This window comes from Palaemon carinicauda, chromosome 43 (assembly GCF_036898095.1).
Source record: "Palaemon carinicauda isolate YSFRI2023 chromosome 43, ASM3689809v2, whole genome shotgun sequence".
NCBI lineage: Eukaryota > Metazoa > Arthropoda > Malacostraca > Decapoda > Palaemonidae > Palaemon > Palaemon carinicauda.
This window is the reverse complement of record NC_090767.1, coordinates 24,932,070-24,950,039: the sequence shown is the minus strand read 5'-3', so window position 1 is coordinate 24,950,039 and position 17,970 is coordinate 24,932,070. Positions and strand designations below refer to the sequence as shown.

Here is a 17,970-nt window from a genome sequence, read left to right as displayed (position 1 = left end):
AGGAGGAGGAGACCTCCTCTGTGCCTGCTGCATAACCTTTCAGAAACTTGAGAAACCACTCAGATGTTGCAAAATTTAGACGAAAGGAGATGAACAGTAGTTGTTGGTGAATTAGATGGTCGCAATCTGAACATTGAGTTGTTCCCATACTGACAAACCTTTCCTTATTAATGTGGATGCACTTTCGGCGAAGCTGGAAGGTAGCCATTAGATTTAAAGTGCGAGGTGGCAACCCTGCCTAAACCATTTGAGTGGGTAGGCAGTGGGTGGCTGGGGTGTACCCAGCCGCTCATATAAACTCACACAGCTGCGAGCTACGTCATTTTCTTACTTTTGGCTGGTAGAGAGCTGACGTCTCTGCTCTCTCTTCCTTCAAGGCTTAGCCATTTATCACTATTGCTTTACGCTCATTCTTTTTCTTTACAGACGTGACTGTGTTTTTAACCTGATGCTCCATTACAGAGTAATGTGGCAGTTTTCAGATGTCGAGGTTTGTCTCTGCAAGCTTATTGGAAGGAATCCTCTGCGCTGACAACTCCTCTTGGGGGTAACCTCTCCCACCCCCTGGGGTTATGTTTCCCCACCCACCAGTGGAGAGAAATTTTTAGTTCTCTCTTTATTTCTCCTCCAGCGCTTATAGACGACATTGGGGTGCAAAGTCAGTGGCTGTAGCTGCGGCTGACGTCTTAGCTGTCTCCAAAGTCTGCCTCGTGTTTGTCCTTCCGTTGACTCCTGCTGACGTTAAGTCTTCTCACCTCCTGCCAATCTCGTCGTCTCCCAGCGATCCGCAATCAATGTCTCTCTCTCTCTCTCTCTCTCTCTCTCTCTCTCTCTCTCTCTCTCTCTCTCTCTCTCTCCCTCCAGGTAACGTTTCGGCCCGCTTATGCAACTTCTGCCTGTTGAGGATTCCGAGACTACAGATGATCGTCAACAAATGGCCTGCTCACCAATCGCCAGATCGATGGATTATTTTCTCCGTAACGATCGCAGGGGCAAGACTCATAATGAGATCAGAATTTATTCTGATCAGTGATAGGACAGGCGAGACTCATCACCTCATCTTCCAGTTTTGACAATCAATGATCGCCACAGAGATCATAACAATCACGAGATCGTAGGCTATCACGATCTCGACGTTCTTCTTCTTGAAGAAGAACACCTGTTCGGTTTCCCCTTCGGGGGATTACTCTGGCAGGATTCCCGTTAGGGAAATCTCTTCGGGGAAAACTCAGAAACAGGCCTTGGCTTTTTCTCAAGCTACATTTTATGTTAAGCTTGTATTTGAGGAAGAGCTCATTGAATGGAAACAGAGTGCTGCTCGGAGCTTCGCCTCTAGGTGTGAGAAATTCCCCTTCCGAGGGTGAATCTCTACACAATCCTTGAGTACCCTTATGATCACGAGCTAGACACTTGGGATCACGAGTGAGACGCTCACGATTGCGCTCACAATCGTAAGTTACACTCGTTCACAAGCGAGACACTTGTGACCACGATTGCAACACTAGTCTCTACACAACCCTTGATGACGCTCACATGATTGCGAGCAAGATGCTCACGCTCGCACTCACAACCGTGAGTTACACGCTCACAGTCACAAGCAAGAGGTTCATGACCACAAGCAAGGCACTCGTGATCGTGATCACGAGCGCCTTGTGGTCACAATGGCGAGCTAGACACAAGTGATCATGAGCGAGACTCTCACAATCACAATCGCGCACGCTGACGATATTGAGTTACTCGCTCATGGTCATGAGCGAGCTGCTCGTTACCCTATTTGCAGGCAAGACGCTCGTGACCACAATCATGGGCACTACACTCGGGATCTCGAGCGTCTTGTGGTCACGATGACGAAGTGCACTCCTGTGATCATGAGCGAGCCGCTCACAATAACGAGTTATAAGCCCCTTTTTCCATGCTAGATGATCAGACCGTGAACTACTTGTTCATGGTCATGAACTACTCGCTCACAAGCACGATCGTGAGTCATGGTCAAGATTACGAGCTATACTCTCGTGATCACGACCGAGATGCTCGCGATCGCGAGCTATAAGCCTGTGTTCTGGGCTAGATGCTCACGATCAAGAACTAAAAGTTCAAGATCAAGAGCTATGCTCACAATCATAAGACAGACCCTCACGATCACAAGCTAGGTGCTCACGATAACGGGCACAAACCAGACAATAAAACACAAGCTGACGCTCATGATTATGAACTAAATGCTAATGGTCATGAGCTAAACGCTCACGATTACTAGCTAGATGTTAAGGATCTCGATCTAGACAAGCACAAGCTCTAGACTCTTACAATCACAAGCTAGACGCTCGCGATCACTAGCTAGATGCTTACAGTCATAAACTAGACACTCAGTCATGAGCGAGATGCTTGTGCTTTCGTGCGAGATGTTTATGCTCACTAGCGAGACGCTCGGTCTTGTGCAAGACGCTCAAGCTTGCGTGCGAGAGGCTCGTGCTTTTGTGCGAGACGCTCTCGAGCGAGATGCCCACGCTTTCGTGCAAGACGTTCACGCTCACAAGCAAGATGCTCACTCGCGTGCGAGACGCTCATGCTCTTGTTTGAGACGCTCGCAGTCATGAGCAAGAAGCTCTTGGTCATGAGAAAGACACTCTTGCTTGCGTGCAAGTTGCTCACATGGGAGACACTTACACTCATGAACGGGACTATCACAATGTAGCGGTTTGCAGACTGTGGCCAGATGCAGCACGCAAACTGCCTAGTGTCCGAATGCCGACCACACTCCAATGCTTACTACACAAAAAGGTAAAACGGTGGAATACCCTAAAATCTAGGAACCAGGTGAAGAGAATTGGGCACTGGGTATCACCCCTTGATTTATGTACTGGGCAAGGGGACCCAGCTAGAACTGTACTGTAGTTGCATAATACTATTCAAAGGTAAGCTGATTTCAGGTTATGTAACTACTAAACATTAATAGAGGAAAAAAAATGAAAGAAACAATGATACCAAAGAAAAAACTAAATTAGTGTCTGAGAAGGGGACACTATGGTGTAGTAAATATAACAGTTTACATACAAGAGTATAAAAAATATCTATTTCGAGAAAAAAGAAAATAGTGAGGAGAATGTACAGGTCTCCATAAACCAAAAGCAGCAACCTAGATATATCCAGGCAGGGGCCCTTAGGATTCAATCTAGAAAATACACAGTAAACGTACAAGGATAAATTGTATTCATATCTAGGCTAAATTCAAATGTAATTTGAATGATTGCTTGCATCAAGATCAAAGGAATTATAAAACAAGATTACACATTGGACCTGACTCACTACATTCTCACCTCTACATCATGGAGACATGAAAATGGATAAGAGTCAAGACCACTTATAATGACTTTTTTGAGGCGAGGCAAAGTCTCACAAACAAAAAATAAGATATAACGTTAAAAAGTCCTCTTTCGGGATAAAGCCTTATCTGATTTGTGATGCAAATTTTTTAATTGTTAACATCAAGAGAGAGCCTTTACATTTAATGTAAATATTATCTAGAGAAAGTTCCAGGCTTATGTCAAAAAAAATTCCAAGCTTAAAGGAAAACCTCGCAACAATTTGGTTCATTATCTGTATGAACAGTCAGGCGGGTTTGGACACTGACAACGTTTACAGTTTGGCTGCCGCTGAAAACTTTTCTATGCCACTTTATGTTCACTTGTTCCTTAGAACAAGTATGTTGAACACTATCCATGGAAACTGTTGTTGTATTAGCAGTATACGTGTAATTATGTTTTTGCCCTCAAGTTCAATTACATCACAATGTAGTAGGGCATGCTTGAATCACTCATTAGTGTACGGGAAGAAGTTATAATAACGAAACTGGCTTTGAGTAACTTTTCTATTGACAACTTCTCCATCTAGCCTAAAATCATTTGCTGGGTGCAGGGCACCGTCAATCTGTAAATAAAAGAATTCTTTTAGAGATCGACTAGAGATCAAATAAACATTACTTAAAATTTATAACTGCATCAAGTTCAATCTAACTAATGATAATGAATAATAAATCTAGAAATAAGCTGTATTTTTCCCTAACTATTTCTCCACAATGATCTAGCACGTGGCGTTCAAGATCTAGAACGAGGCACTCGATCAAAACTATCCCTACTTGTCCGGTAGATCTCGGATTTTTTCAGATACGATTTGTCAGCTGCCAATTGCCGTTTTTCAACGGCAAGATGATCCCCGGTTGCTTGTCAATAACACCGTTTGCTGTTTTTAAGTTGAGCAGCTAGTCAGTCGTTGTCTCACACGACGGTAGCTCGTCGTTTCGCTTGCTTGCCTTTTTGCTTGCCTGACGTTCAGTGGTCGGAGACTAGGGATCACTATAAATCTGCTCCATTCTAGGCTTCTAATTCAGGAGCCACTTTCTGAGAGGGAGCTGCTCAAGAGAGCACTCTCTCCTAGATGGCATAGATCATCTCTCCTCACTCTTGGGCTTATACTACTTAGTGGAAAATGATAAGAGAAAACTAATAAACACAAGGGAAAACACGAGGGAATTAAGTTATAAGCGCGAAAGCACAACGGACCACGAGGAAACACACGTGGAACACAAGATTCGGGGACACAAAGGGTCGCAATGAGATACGGAGAGCGTCGAGATGATGTCACGACGCGACCATTGAACTTACTGAAGGTCAAAACCCAAGCTATCATGAGGCCTGCCTCGAGACTGCCCTCAGGGCACGTATTCTTCCGCCTAGGGCTACCATTACAGAAAACGGAAGTAGGGTAAACTACACAAAACTCTGGTCGGTTGAGAGGAGGTTCCAGGTAACTCCTAAGAAAGTAGTTCTCGGTAAGTATGTTAGGAAAAATACAAATTACTAAAAATTTGTGATTTTTTTCCTTCTGGGAACATAAGACTACTGTACACCTTTCTTAGATGACGAGGATAATACGTTAGCACAAAACTCAATGACCCTCGCTCTTTTGGGTTCTTGTGTGTTTCAAAAACAAGGCTTCTTAGGGTCCCAAAATTTATTTCGCCGTCAGCGGGACCGGAGGGATCCTTTTCAAGATGGCCAGGTTTATACATTGAATCTGGTATATCGCGGGAATTCATATCCCATGAACGTACGTGGTTTCATTTACTCTTCGTTCATACTACGGTAAGGCTTGCAAGCATATTGCCTTAGGATCCAGGTTGCTACCTTCTTCCTTGTTGTCCCGTTTATTATGGGGCTGCTCATGAGCTGACTTTCCTTGAATAGGAACTACACTAGTTAGGCAGTCTCCTGAAGCAAATTGCATCTCGGATGTGGTAGGGGTGGCAGATCCTTTGAATCTGTTCCTCCCCCTCCAGCTGGAGACACAACCTCAAAAAGTTACTGCCATTCTCTCTCTCTTAGAGAACGAAATTCAGTGCTGTCTAAACGACAGCCATAGCAATTTACTTGCTACGATTCGGTCGGCCCTGGATGGGTGACTGACAAGATGGGAAAGACTATATTCCTTCCTTATGGGAGAACCCCTCAAACAAGCTCTAAATAATCGGCTCATGTCTTTTCCGCCAAGGAAAGAGAGTCCAGACTTTAGCTGCAACGATACTATCTTGTATCTTCCATCTTACTTCAGGAAATGGGGAGCAGTCTCTATCTTCTTCCTCATGATTGGAACACCGGGATACCACCGAGCTTTGTGGGTCAGAAGTCTCTACTTTTAGTCTCTCATCCTGTGATGAGCTTAAGCTTCAAACCTTGTCATGCGCTGAAAGGTTTTCGATCCATCAGTTAGCCTCTTATATAGGATTGGCCCTCATCTTGAAGACCTCGGCCCACGGACTGATCTTAAAGTCTAGCACTCCTACGAGACTACTTCCGTTTACCTTGATCTATAATTCGAGTAATTGAGAGAATGACACGAAGGTCATAATCTATATGGATATCCGCAGATTGTGTCATCACCCTGCAGAAACTTCTGCAGGTCCGACAAGACTGCATCAGTCCCCATCGAATGCGACCTCTGAAGGACTAGCCGGGTCCCAGGTCTTTCGGAACTAAGGATCTTCCTTTCCTTGGTTCTCTACTACAAGACCTGAGCAAGTAACACTCCTAGTTTAAAGGTGCCGGGGGAATGGCAATGATTACTCGGTTTTCCATTCACAGGAAAACACTTCCTGCTCCTACGTGGTCTCCCCTTCGGGGTAGCCTTTCCACGGGTTTGGATTTTATTGAATCCACCCCTTCTGCAGGAGTCGTCCTCCTACACCCTCTGTTTAGAGGTCTTCCTTCGGGAAGCGGAATGAATATTAATGACATGCATTGATCTTCTTTTTGCGGGGGAAGGACTGCTGTGTCCTGTTGGATTCTGCGTGGTCTGTTTTTCTCTTCCAGAAGGTACTATTCTAGTCATGCACTCAAAATTGGCAATGAAGGGAATCACGCTCTTAGGCTTAAGCAACGGAAAACCTTTGCTCGTCCATTGAGCATATCCTCCAATCGTTGTTCTCCATAGAGCTTGAACAGATTTACCTGTAGTGGGGTAATACAGCCCTCTCTGGATGGGTGGCTTCCTTCGGTCCCAGGCTTCCCCCTCAATGACCTAGGACACCTAAACTGCAGATATTCTCCTGATCCCGAAGACAGGTCTCTCCCAATGTGGCACTCGACCAAAAGAGTGACGTACCTTATGGGCCTCTCTCAACGACTCTCACTCACGGCAAGAAACCAAGTAAGATCAAATTTTGTTCTGGGCAGCTTGAACCTTTGGTTCAAGCCCTCCAACTGGGAACCTGCCTCTTTGTAATCAAGGCTGTAACACAGATAATTACTTGAGGACATACCTCGATGAGGGGATTACCTAGGCCCAAGGGGACAGTACGTTTCGCTGGCATAAATGGCCCACGGGAGTGCATTAGGCTCCCATTACTGACTGGGACCCACTGGGTCATATACTTGTCACACCAGTGATGATATTAAGGCCATACCTCAGAAAAAGAATGAAAGAGCTCGCTCCTTAGGTTCAGCATGCTTCGCTGACTCTAGGAAGGTCAAAGGAGGTTGTAAGGATCTCATTTGTGATGGGGACACAGGTCCTATACCAATCACGGAATCCCCCTCCTTCTCCTCATAGAGGTGACCCAGAGTTCACAACGTTTTAGGGCAGAATCCGTCCATAACGTTTTCAAGCAACTCCATTGTGACACAAACTGTGCCCTTGGTAGGGTGGAAGTGTGTCTGATCTTCACCTCACCCCACCTACGAGACGTGACCCGCAGACGACCCGATATGTTTTTTCTATACCGCTCCTGTGGTGGTGACACAACACGTTGATTAATAATCCCTTGGGCTCCTTGTTGGGCAAGTAGAAGAAGGTTGCAGGCATTGGCTACCCAGGGTAAGACTGTGATGAATGAAAGTATGCCTGGCTCTTTTACTTTCATCATCTTCCCTCCTTTGAGGAACAGCACCATGGGTACCTTTGCAAAGATGGCTTCAACCTCTGCAGGTAATAACCACTTCCCTTATGTAACCAAGTATGTTTGCATATACTCTTACACGTCCCTAACGCCTCCTGCAAGGTAGGCCTTGCGAAATGTCTTTTTATTTGTAAGGCTCCTATTTAAACTAGGAGCATCTTCTTACCTAGACATTCTGATGATATCTCTCACAACTACTTTAGTTGCTCAAGCTGCCATCTTACTCACTGGTATTGATATGCAAGGTGCTAGTTTTCCCTTGATTACAGTCTAATACTGTACTAGGGAAACCCAGCTCAATGAGCAAGCCAGTAGTCGGACTTACCATCCTCCTAAGAGGGAGTCATCCAAGAAATAGCGGAAGGTTTGTTAATATTGGAACAAATGACGAATTTGGAGATAATTTATATTTTTCCCTAATTAATACAAACTATTTATATAAATTGGCCTGCCATCACCTGTCCCCCAGTAAGTCCTGCCTGCAAGCAAAAGTGACGTGGTTCACTGAACTGTGAGTAGATATAGATGGCCGGGTAGCCCCCAGCCACCCCCCTACCTACCCACTTTAGTGGTTAGGTAGGGTTGCTAGCACTTAACATCTAATAGCTGCCTTCCAGCTCCACTAGCAGTAATATCCCATAAATAGCTTCAGGTTTGTATTAGTTATTATTATTATTATTGTTGTTGTTACTAAGCAATCTCAGGACCGGCTCCCCTATTTCTTGACTGGTCTGTCTCTGTTGGAAGTCAGCAGTTAAGACCTTTTGTAAAACACTGGTCTGTTGTTATGATACATCAAAAATTGTAAAAGCGTCGAGGTTTTTGTATCATTTCACATTTACTCTTGAGGCAATATCTTCTCTTGCAAATCTCTCTTAGTTTGTGTTTCCTCATTCGGTCATGTCATTGGGTCTATACAATGTAAGAATGTTTAATCAATACTGAGCCTTTCTGAATGGGGATTCCTTACATGGTGAAAGAGTTGTTATTGCCATGATCAGCAAGGCTGTACTAGTCACAGCCACCCATACTAGGTTGGTTTGCTCTGAGCAATCAGACAAAAGTCTCCCTGCATCACTTATCCACAGTTGGCCGGTGTGGTGATGAAAACTGGCCAACCCCCAGACATGAATAAAAACGTATCTGAGGCCTTTGTCATGCATTGAACTAGAATCGGTGCATTTGTTGTTGTTGAGCGTAGAGGAAGTATTGCAGTGTATTGCCTCAAGAGTAAATGGATAAAGATTTATCAATGGTATATTAGAGTTAAGTTTAGTTTAGTGATGTACCATTTGATCTCATAAAACAAATTTTTGTATTCAAGGGTGCAGTAAAAGCAAACCACAGTTTTAAATACAGTGAGAGAGAGAGAGAGAGAGAGAGAGAGAGAGAGAGAGAGAGAGAGAGAGAGAGAGAGAGAGAGAGAGAGAGAGAGAGAAACAAACTCACAAACCTTAACCTTCAAGAATTGTTCTTAATCTTTCACTTTGTTATTTTATAGACTCATTCTGTCACATTGCTATTCGAAAGAGAGTCAAGGTCTGACGACAGTGCGCCTACCTTTTTGGTTGTCTGGCTCTTTAGTCTTCCATTAGTTGGTCATTAGGGGCCTAACTTGCCATTTCTGTCTCCCTTAATGATATTAAAAACTTTAAAGAAAAACAGTGACAGGAATTTCTTGCTACCAAATTGTGTATGCTCAGAATACATTCAAGTTCTCCACTTGAGTTTTAGCAGTTAGCTTCTTTATGTAATTTAATAATTAATAAATTAGTTTTATTTTGTAATTCTTAGTTAATGAATATCTTCTTGGATTGATCTTACATTGCTGCCTATCTGCTTAGGTTTAACCCTTAACCAGCTTTGTCAAAAAGGCTTTGTTTAAAACTGTGGTTTGTTTTCAGTAAATGCTGAGATAAGAAACTTTAAACTTTTGAGAGAAACTTCATATTGTCTTCACTTAATTTGAACTGATTCAGGAAATGATAGAATGTAAAAGATTGTGGAGGTGTTTTGGTATGTTATGTTGGGTAACTTAGTCCTTTTCTTAAATCTATTAGTGAATCTTTAAGTCTGACGATTCACCTTTCCGTAAGGTGTGTGTGATTCAAAGAGTATGATTGAAAAACTATTATTTCCAGAGAATTCAAATGTTTAGATATTAATAAGAGGTTAATGATGTACTATACAGTACAGAATGTTCCTTAATGTAAAGCAAGAGATAGAATAGGTTTCATTTCGTTTTAGATCCAGACTTGACAACCCAAACTACAAGTAAAGAAAAACAGTAGAATCATATGTAGATGACTCTTATGTTCTTATTCATCTTCTTCCATCTTCCGGGCAAGAAGTTGGTTTCTCCCATCTGTTTCTTTGTTCTTAAATACTGTTTCAGTTTGTTTAATGACAACTTCATACTCTGGGTAGTCTTATTAAGTGTGTAAGCGAGATTTATATCGTTATTTTATCAAGAGGTTGTTATTCAAAAAAGTCAATCCTATTTTTCCTGAACAGCATTGGATTGTTGTAAGGTTATCATTGCTGTCTGTCTCTATTATTGTATTTGGCAGGTTATTTCTCAAATGATTTAAGGAAATAGTTATGTGCCGAGACTCGTTTTGTTTCAAACTAGATTGAAATAGGTTATTCATTGTGACTTTTGCCATTGAATATTCTGTTTGAATTGGGTCAATATGTTTATTAGGTTATGTCTGTCTGTGTTTTCTTGTTTGGTTTATGAAGAAAACTGGTAGAAGATAGTACTGCCTATCATTATTTACATGGCAAAGGAAATTGTTTAAGAATTTATCATACTTCAACCTATAATAGTTTGCGTGTAGGTAAAAGTGTTGCCCAGACCCTATAAATAAGAAATGCTGTTGTTGTGGTCACCCATGAAAGAATTAAAACATGCAGGTGTTCTCACTTACAGTTTCAGGTTTCCAAGCAGATTTTATGGTCAAAGATATTATGTTATTTATAATTCTTTTTACTACTGCTTCAGTCAGGGAGATAAATCGCTGAGAGCGAGTGTCAGTCACAGTTTTTGAATACCAAAGTAGATTATTGTATCATAATTTATGTGATAATATTATATATTTGTAATCACTATGAATCCATTTATGTTTAGTGTCCTTTGATAGTTCTTGTTGTGCTTCTAACTTCTTAACTGTCGGAACCACTGGGTTGGTGATTTGTAACTGAGCGAGTGATAGACTTGAGTGGTAGTTGACTGTCCAAGGTTTACGATGTTCACCTCCTATATTTCATCTGCAATTGTATCTGTTTCATAATTCCAACTCATTGCTTATTTCTTTGAATCATTTCTTATTTTATGGACTCATTACCTTCTGTGCTTCTGCACGCCAGTAGAAGTTTAGGTACTTTTTGATGTTTCTGTCAGTATTTACTGTTCTTGCACATTTTCATTATCTGAATAGATTTTTATTCCTAAGTGGATACAAACTGCTAGTCAGGTTTTCTACGACCGTCCAATCAAAGCAAATAGGTTTGATTGCATCATGCTTCGTTGCCAGGCAACCATAGTGCATGTGCTTGTAGCAAGGGGACTCTTGCTCGCATCACCTCCTCACAACACTGTCGGTTGTGAAGTGAAGAGGTTATGCTCTCACTTCCTCTCTACGATCCAGCCTCTTGCATTCAATTCGCAAATCCTTTTAGTCTTTAGTGCCCATGACTTGTGTCTTTTCTTTATTCAGGGTCACTGGCATTACTCTTCATTATCTCTTGAGTTACCAGGGAGGGCTTTATGTCTAGTAAATTTCAGTATTTACATTCTTACCTAGAAAGGGATAGCGACCATTGTGGCATCTTTATGAGCCGGGCAGACATAAACACACATCCTTCGTGTCCCTCTTGTCTATACGAGATGTTCAAGGGAATCTCCATGTAAGTACTGTAGAGAGTAGACTCCTTCCCAATAGGAGAGAGATTTTTCTCTTAGCAGGAAACTTAACAAGATTTTTACAGTACTCTACTGTGTCTCCCAAGACGACAAATCTCCTGTGCGGCGAGAGCCTCCCTTTAGTTTTTCATGCGATTTCCCGGAAAATTTACTTACACAGCAAGACCTAGAGCCGGCACTTGTTAAAGATTCGTGCCGCGAGCTAGGTCCCAACACAATAACCATGATTAGGAAGAATGAACAGGCATGTTCGGGGAGGCACTCCCATAGGAGGGACTTTAGAGTTGAGACAGCTTTTCCCCTTATTCTTGAAGCAACCTTGTTGGAAGATGAAATTTTGGCAATCCCCAACACATTTTCATGAACCAGGTTTGCCGTGTAATTATAGGGATCCTAAGCTTAAGTCTCCTCTACAGGGTCTTAAGAAATCTTTAGAGGCTTTTGATAGGGTGGTGGGACCGCTTTGGCTATGTCCGCACCACAAAGCTTACCTAAACTCTGCATTCATTTTAATTTACCCTTTCCTTCCATGCCTATTAGAGTAAAAAAGTCGAGTTGGACAAAAACAAACTACTACTTTCCACGATTCAGATGACGTCACCACACGCAATGTTTTCTGCTCTTGATGAAATTTTTTCACACGCAGGACAAGTTTATAACTCATCCCAGACTATCATGCCCCTCCGTAATGACTACAGATCGTATGCTAGTAGCTTAATCTGGGCAAACTTTTCTCCACAATCCAACCAGGTTAAGACATTCTCCCTGAAGAGTCCCGGGGGTGGCGCAAAGTGACTGTATGTGCATGAATAATGAGCTTGAGATTCCAGATGTCTTTAGTAAAGTGCACTTCTTAAAGCATAGAATGATCTTCTGCTCAGGGGATATCCCTTCACGAACATTGTGAGGTAAAGAAGGACAAAAAAATTTCTACCCCCAGTCTGACGAGTCAATTTTACTAAGAAGCGTAGACGAGACCCGCGTTAACAGTGACGCAGAGCCCTGCCGGTAGAGAAGTCTATCTCACTTAATAGGCTGAATCTGGGAAAGGAAGTCCATACTACTGCCCACTGCCCCCTGTAAATGTTTTAAATCTGAGAAACTCTGATGCAGTGAATTCCTCCTATGTGTTCTCTCAGACAGAAGTAGAGACGGCAACAGAAAAGATAGCAAGGCTGAAACAAACTCTCAGGGAGGAGAGGAACAACTTAAATGCCTGGCTCCCAGTGGTCGAATTTTGATAACTTTCTCTCGCCTCGTAAACTGAGCTCCTAGGGAAACTTCAATTCTCCTGCCTCACACTGAGTTGCTAGAGGCGAACATTCCTATCATGGGAGAGAGCTGGACTCCTCCCATTCCTTCTTCGCCTCCTTTTCCCATCATAATGTAAATGACATAAGGGGAAGAAAGGATGTCTGAGGAAGAGTTAAGAACTCGGTTACCATTAAAACGGAATAACCAAATTTTAACATTATCACATTGTCTCTCCGGAGAACCTCTATGCGCGCAAGTATTAAAGTCAGAAGCCTCACACTTCATTGAGATTATGAGCATCATCCATTGTTTGGATGGATTGGATGAGCCTCCTCGTGCGCAAACTGCTAATAGACTGTACGCTATTGACTCTTATCATACCATAGTCTCAAAGCCCCAGACACAAGTTCGATGTGATGCTTTCAAACCAAACTAGAGATATGTTAGTCTTTCCGAGTACACAAGTCTCACAAAACTCACTCAAGGCCGGTAGGTCCTTAAAGTTAACACCTTTACCACTGACATACCTGAGACATTCTTAACTGTTAATATAAATTATATCTCCACTAACTATTTTGATGAAGATTGCAATCTAATGAAGTAAGCCTCTAGGTTTAGACCTCTTCTATTTCAGGAGTATCCTAATACTGGCTGGAGGAAGGAAAGGAACCTGGTTTGAGCCTACAGTTCCCTCAGCATTGTAGTACAGTATTGGTTAACAAACCTGTGGGAGGTGAGAATTCTTTTTGAATCCCTCCCGTCTCTTTTAAATTTAGTTGACATGGAAAATATTGATCAGATATTTAGGCCAATTGTTACTCCAAAACTTCTAGTAGAGTATCAAATCTCAAGGAAGATCTTTCAAGATACTACCATTTGAGAAGACTACTTTCCAAACCTGTACCCGTGTCCAGACAAGACCATGACATGAACATTGGATTTCTCAAATATAGGCCCTTTTATTCCCAAGACTCCGGAATGGACCTACCCCCACCCAGTGACTGTCAGAAGACTGACCATAAATAGTCTCGGCCCTTTTTTTGTTTTCAGAAGGATTGATCTTTCTCAAAACCAGATATTTTTGATGGCAGAACTCGACTTCAGGAAAATAATTACCCTTTCTGAGAAGTGATGTCTCCACCAGATACGATAATATCCTCTGTACGAGTGGTGTTAATCGTCAGGATACTATGAGTATGCAGAACCTCTCCCCTGTCAAAGGAACCTTTTGCTTCCTATTAATCCTTGGGGACATAATAAATTCAGAATAACGCTCAATTTTGAAGTCAAAAGTTTTACCCCCCTACCTTTCCCGTCCATCAGTTAAACAGGGCTTCAGTACTTCCTCTCTAATACTAGAGAGTCTAGAAAGCCTCTGTGGGAAAGATGAGGAAGTCACTTCTTGATAAAGGTCTTATTAGAGTTGAAAGATACGCCTTTACTCCTGTCAGACTGCCTGGCAATGGAGGTTTACGAGTAGGCCTAAACCAGCTGTTATCCCTCGCAGAGATAGAGTTATCACCAAATAGAGAGCGGTCATGACTGTCTATGAGCACGAACCAGGTATGTCTATGAAAGCTATGTCCTCCCTACCTCCTAAATAAAAAGCTTGGCCCTAAATGATTTCCTCTCACAAATCTTAAATTTTCCATATAATTTTTTATTGTTAGCCAACCTTTTCTTCCATACTACGGTAATGGTTGATGTTCTCCTCTCTTGCCTCCGGAGTTTAAGACTAAGAGATCCAAGGGAGTCAGTTGAACACCACAAAATTCTTATGTAGAGGAGAACGGTCCTCAGTATTGGAACTTCTCACGGTAAACCTGAGAAGACCACCTCACTGCATAAAGTGTGCTGTAAGCAATCACTCTCAGACTAAGTCGCAGTAAGTTGGCTTGAAATGTCACAATAGGGGTCTAACTGACGTCTTCCTTGGGAAGATTTTAGTCAACAGAACGAGGACTCTTCAAGTCAAATAGAACCCTTAATACTCGTTTTTATTCAAGAGTTTAGAGCTTTTCCAAGAACACTTCTTGAATACGGATTGTTTGACAGTTTTGAAAAACAGATCCCCAATCAGTCTTGGATGCTTATATCTAATTCTGAATCTGGAAATAGCTAGAACTCTCCTCCCCAGAAGAACTTTTGATGCCCTCGTTACCGAGGTTTCTGGAGGGACTTGTTATCTCCTAAGAGTATCACCGTGATCCCAGACAGGAGGGCCATCTTCAGGGATTTGACCATTTGTTTCCTTTGGCTTTATTACCAGACCAGGCAAGGAAAATAACTCGACTACCAGTGTCTTATTATCTGGAAACCCAATTCAGAAAATACTATAGTTTCTGGGGATACCTTATTCTCAATTTGTTAATGGGAAACTAGATTCCGATAAAATTTTAGCTGGAATTTTTTTCAAGAAGTCCATTAATGAATAGAATAGTGCTTTGATCCTTCTACCCAGGGATACTATGTATCTCTCTCTATATAGTGTCCACAGATCAGAAGTGAGTATTCATCCTAAACTTGATCACCCTATGGGTCAAGACCTAACATGAAAGCTCACTATCCTCAGGGAAAGCATCGCCAGTTACACCCCTTTGATCACATGTCATCAGTAGACCTACCACATTTACCCGTTGCTGGTTCACTGAAGAAAACCCAGACTTCAGTTGGAAATTATCTCAGATTTAGCTTTCACAATCTTGTTTCACAAAGAGGTTTTTGAGGACCTGGGTAACTAATTACTCTGTCCCGTAGAGCAATGCGAGATTTCTGATAGAACAAATAGCTTGGATCTATTATCCCCATCTTGTTTGCGAGCTCTGGTCCTTCCAAAAGGAAGTATTCAGTAACACTTTCTCTTTCTGGTTAAGAGAAACTATCATGAGACTCTACAGTATGCATCCTCGGGGGAAGAGTTGCTGGTATTAGATGATATACAGTATTGAAGGTTAATTTCTATTATGTAACACTTGATGCTCATACCACTTCAACCCTGGCGAACGTGCAGCCTTGCCTCTTTACGAGCCAGCTACTATGTTCACTTGTGGTCCTCTTTGACCACTTGCTATTGATTATAGTAATAATATCAGAGAGGAAGGATGTCTCATCTTCCTGGAGATTTCACTCCTGGAAAGAATTCTGTTCTTAGAATTGAAAGTACGGCCCTACCTCTTTACAAGCCGGCTACACTGTTCATTAATAATTCACATTGATTTCTCCCTTTTACTTACAATAATCGTATCTTTCACAGAGGAAAGGTATACTTCTTAACTTCATGGAGATTCCCTCTCTCCTAAGGATGGCTTCCATATAAATGGTTAAGAAGTTTGTGTCCGCATAGGAATAAAAGATAAATTTTTATTATAATTTGTATTTTTCCTAACTATATAAACCTGAGTCTATGATCAAAGTGCCCACCTCAACTGCCCAGCAAGTCTTTGACCAGGTGAGTGTTGCGAGGAGGCGATGCGAGCAAGAGTCCTCTTGCTACATGCGCATGCTCTATGGTTGCCTGGCAACGAAGCATGGTGAAGGCAAACTAATTTCCTTTTGATTGGCCGGTCGTAGAAAACATGGCTAGCAGTTCCCCTACAAATGACTCAGTTTTGTATAGCCATGGAACATACAAATTGTTTTGATATTTGTAGTGTTTTTACTAAGAAAAAAGTATTTTGCTTTTTATCCAATAGAAAAATTCTGCATCTTTCAAACAAATGCCAAAAAACTATAATGTTGGAACTTCTTTTTTAATATAGAACTTAGGAATACTGTACATTTCTTTTTTACTTTATGCTGAATTTTATAGATTTTTCAGGAATAAATGTTACTATTTATAGGTACGAGACAGACAGTCCATTTCCAAAGCTTTGACCATGAAAATACGGTAATATAATTATTAGTAAAAAAATATGTTGAACATTTGTTAACGTTACAATGTAATTTTGTTATTGTTATCAAGTTATAATTAGTCAAAGTCTGTTAAATTCTTTTGCTATTGCTAAGCTCCTTTGTAAACATCTTTGAGAGCCTGCATGTTTTAATCTGGGATTATGGCCACCCAAAATATGTCATCTCTTGCGATAGATTTTGGAATCTTAACTGTAACCATTTTTTCCCCTAACAGAATTTGGAAATGTTTAACTTATTACTTTACCTTCTGGCACCTATTGAATTGCATGGGACAGGGAGTGAAGTGTGGCCACCCACCTGAAGAGGAGGAAAAAGGAAAGAAGATGAAGAAGAGTTGGTGGGGAGGAAGTATGGGATCCCAGACACTTCCTTTTCATTACCCCTTCTAGTTCTCTTTCTCTCTCATTCTCCCTCCCCCTGTCCTTGGTGACTTTGTGAGTGTCTCTGATTCTATTCCTCAGTGTCTCACTCTCTCTCATTCCCAAGTCTCTGTTTCAACCGTTTTCCTTCAGATGTTCAGTTCTGTAACTTTGGTCTGAAATACGACGACTTCTTAGTATTTGCCCCATCAGTCAAATTGACCTGATGGAATATTTCATTAATGAGTGACCCTTAAATAGTTCTTGCCCGTAAGTTTGTCCATTTATAATGAGAATTTTAATGTTTCTTAGCAAAGATAAGTGGTTCACTAAAGTTTGTACCGTTTTGCATTTGTCAAAATTATTTGCCTGTTACTCATTGTGGACTGTTATTTTGATCCAATTATTTTAGTGCCTAATATTTTAATGAATACATATCAGTTTTTCCCTGTGTGATATTTCTGTATTTTTAAGCAAATGTAGAAATGATTATGTACATTATTTGATGTGTATTGTATGAGAAAATAAGACTTAACATGTAGTGCTTAACACTTTCCAGGTAATACTTTAAATTCTTCTTGTTTTCATTTAGGAATATGGAAACCAATTATTGTCTCACATAACTGGGTAGCAAGATTGTAATTACTACTTACACCCTGACATAAGATATCTGGTTCACAATATCTACAAGTCTTGTAGAATTCTTAATTCTTAAATTCAAAAAATTAAATAGTATTGTAAAATTGTTAATTTCTTTATATGATATAAATGTCACTTATTTTCAGTTGAACTGAGATGCAGAATGAAATGTAAAGTATCATTCCAGTAAGAGTTGCATGAAATGTAAAAGTCACTTTTATATAATGGTCTTAAAAGACTGTGTATAGCATTCTTATGATGCAGTAATTGAATTGAAGTTCTGTTAAATTGTCATTAGGATTACACGTCAACTGTATTCACCATTTGTGCAGACAGACCCATTGATATTGCGGGTGCGTTTAGATCTCTTGGTCCAAAGGCGATCGTACAGGGAGGGCCACAGTCAGAGTAGTGCCATTTAGACCTTTGGCGAC

The 17,970-nt window shown here is 41.3% G+C and overlaps 1 long non-coding RNA gene across 1 annotated transcript in view; it reads left to right on the top strand.

Moving 5' to 3' along the window:
- LOC137633935 (uncharacterized) overlaps window positions 1-17,970 on the top strand; it is a 478,141-nt gene that overhangs the window by 110,057 nt on the left and 350,114 nt on the right. The gene's annotated exons all lie outside the window — the stretch shown is intronic.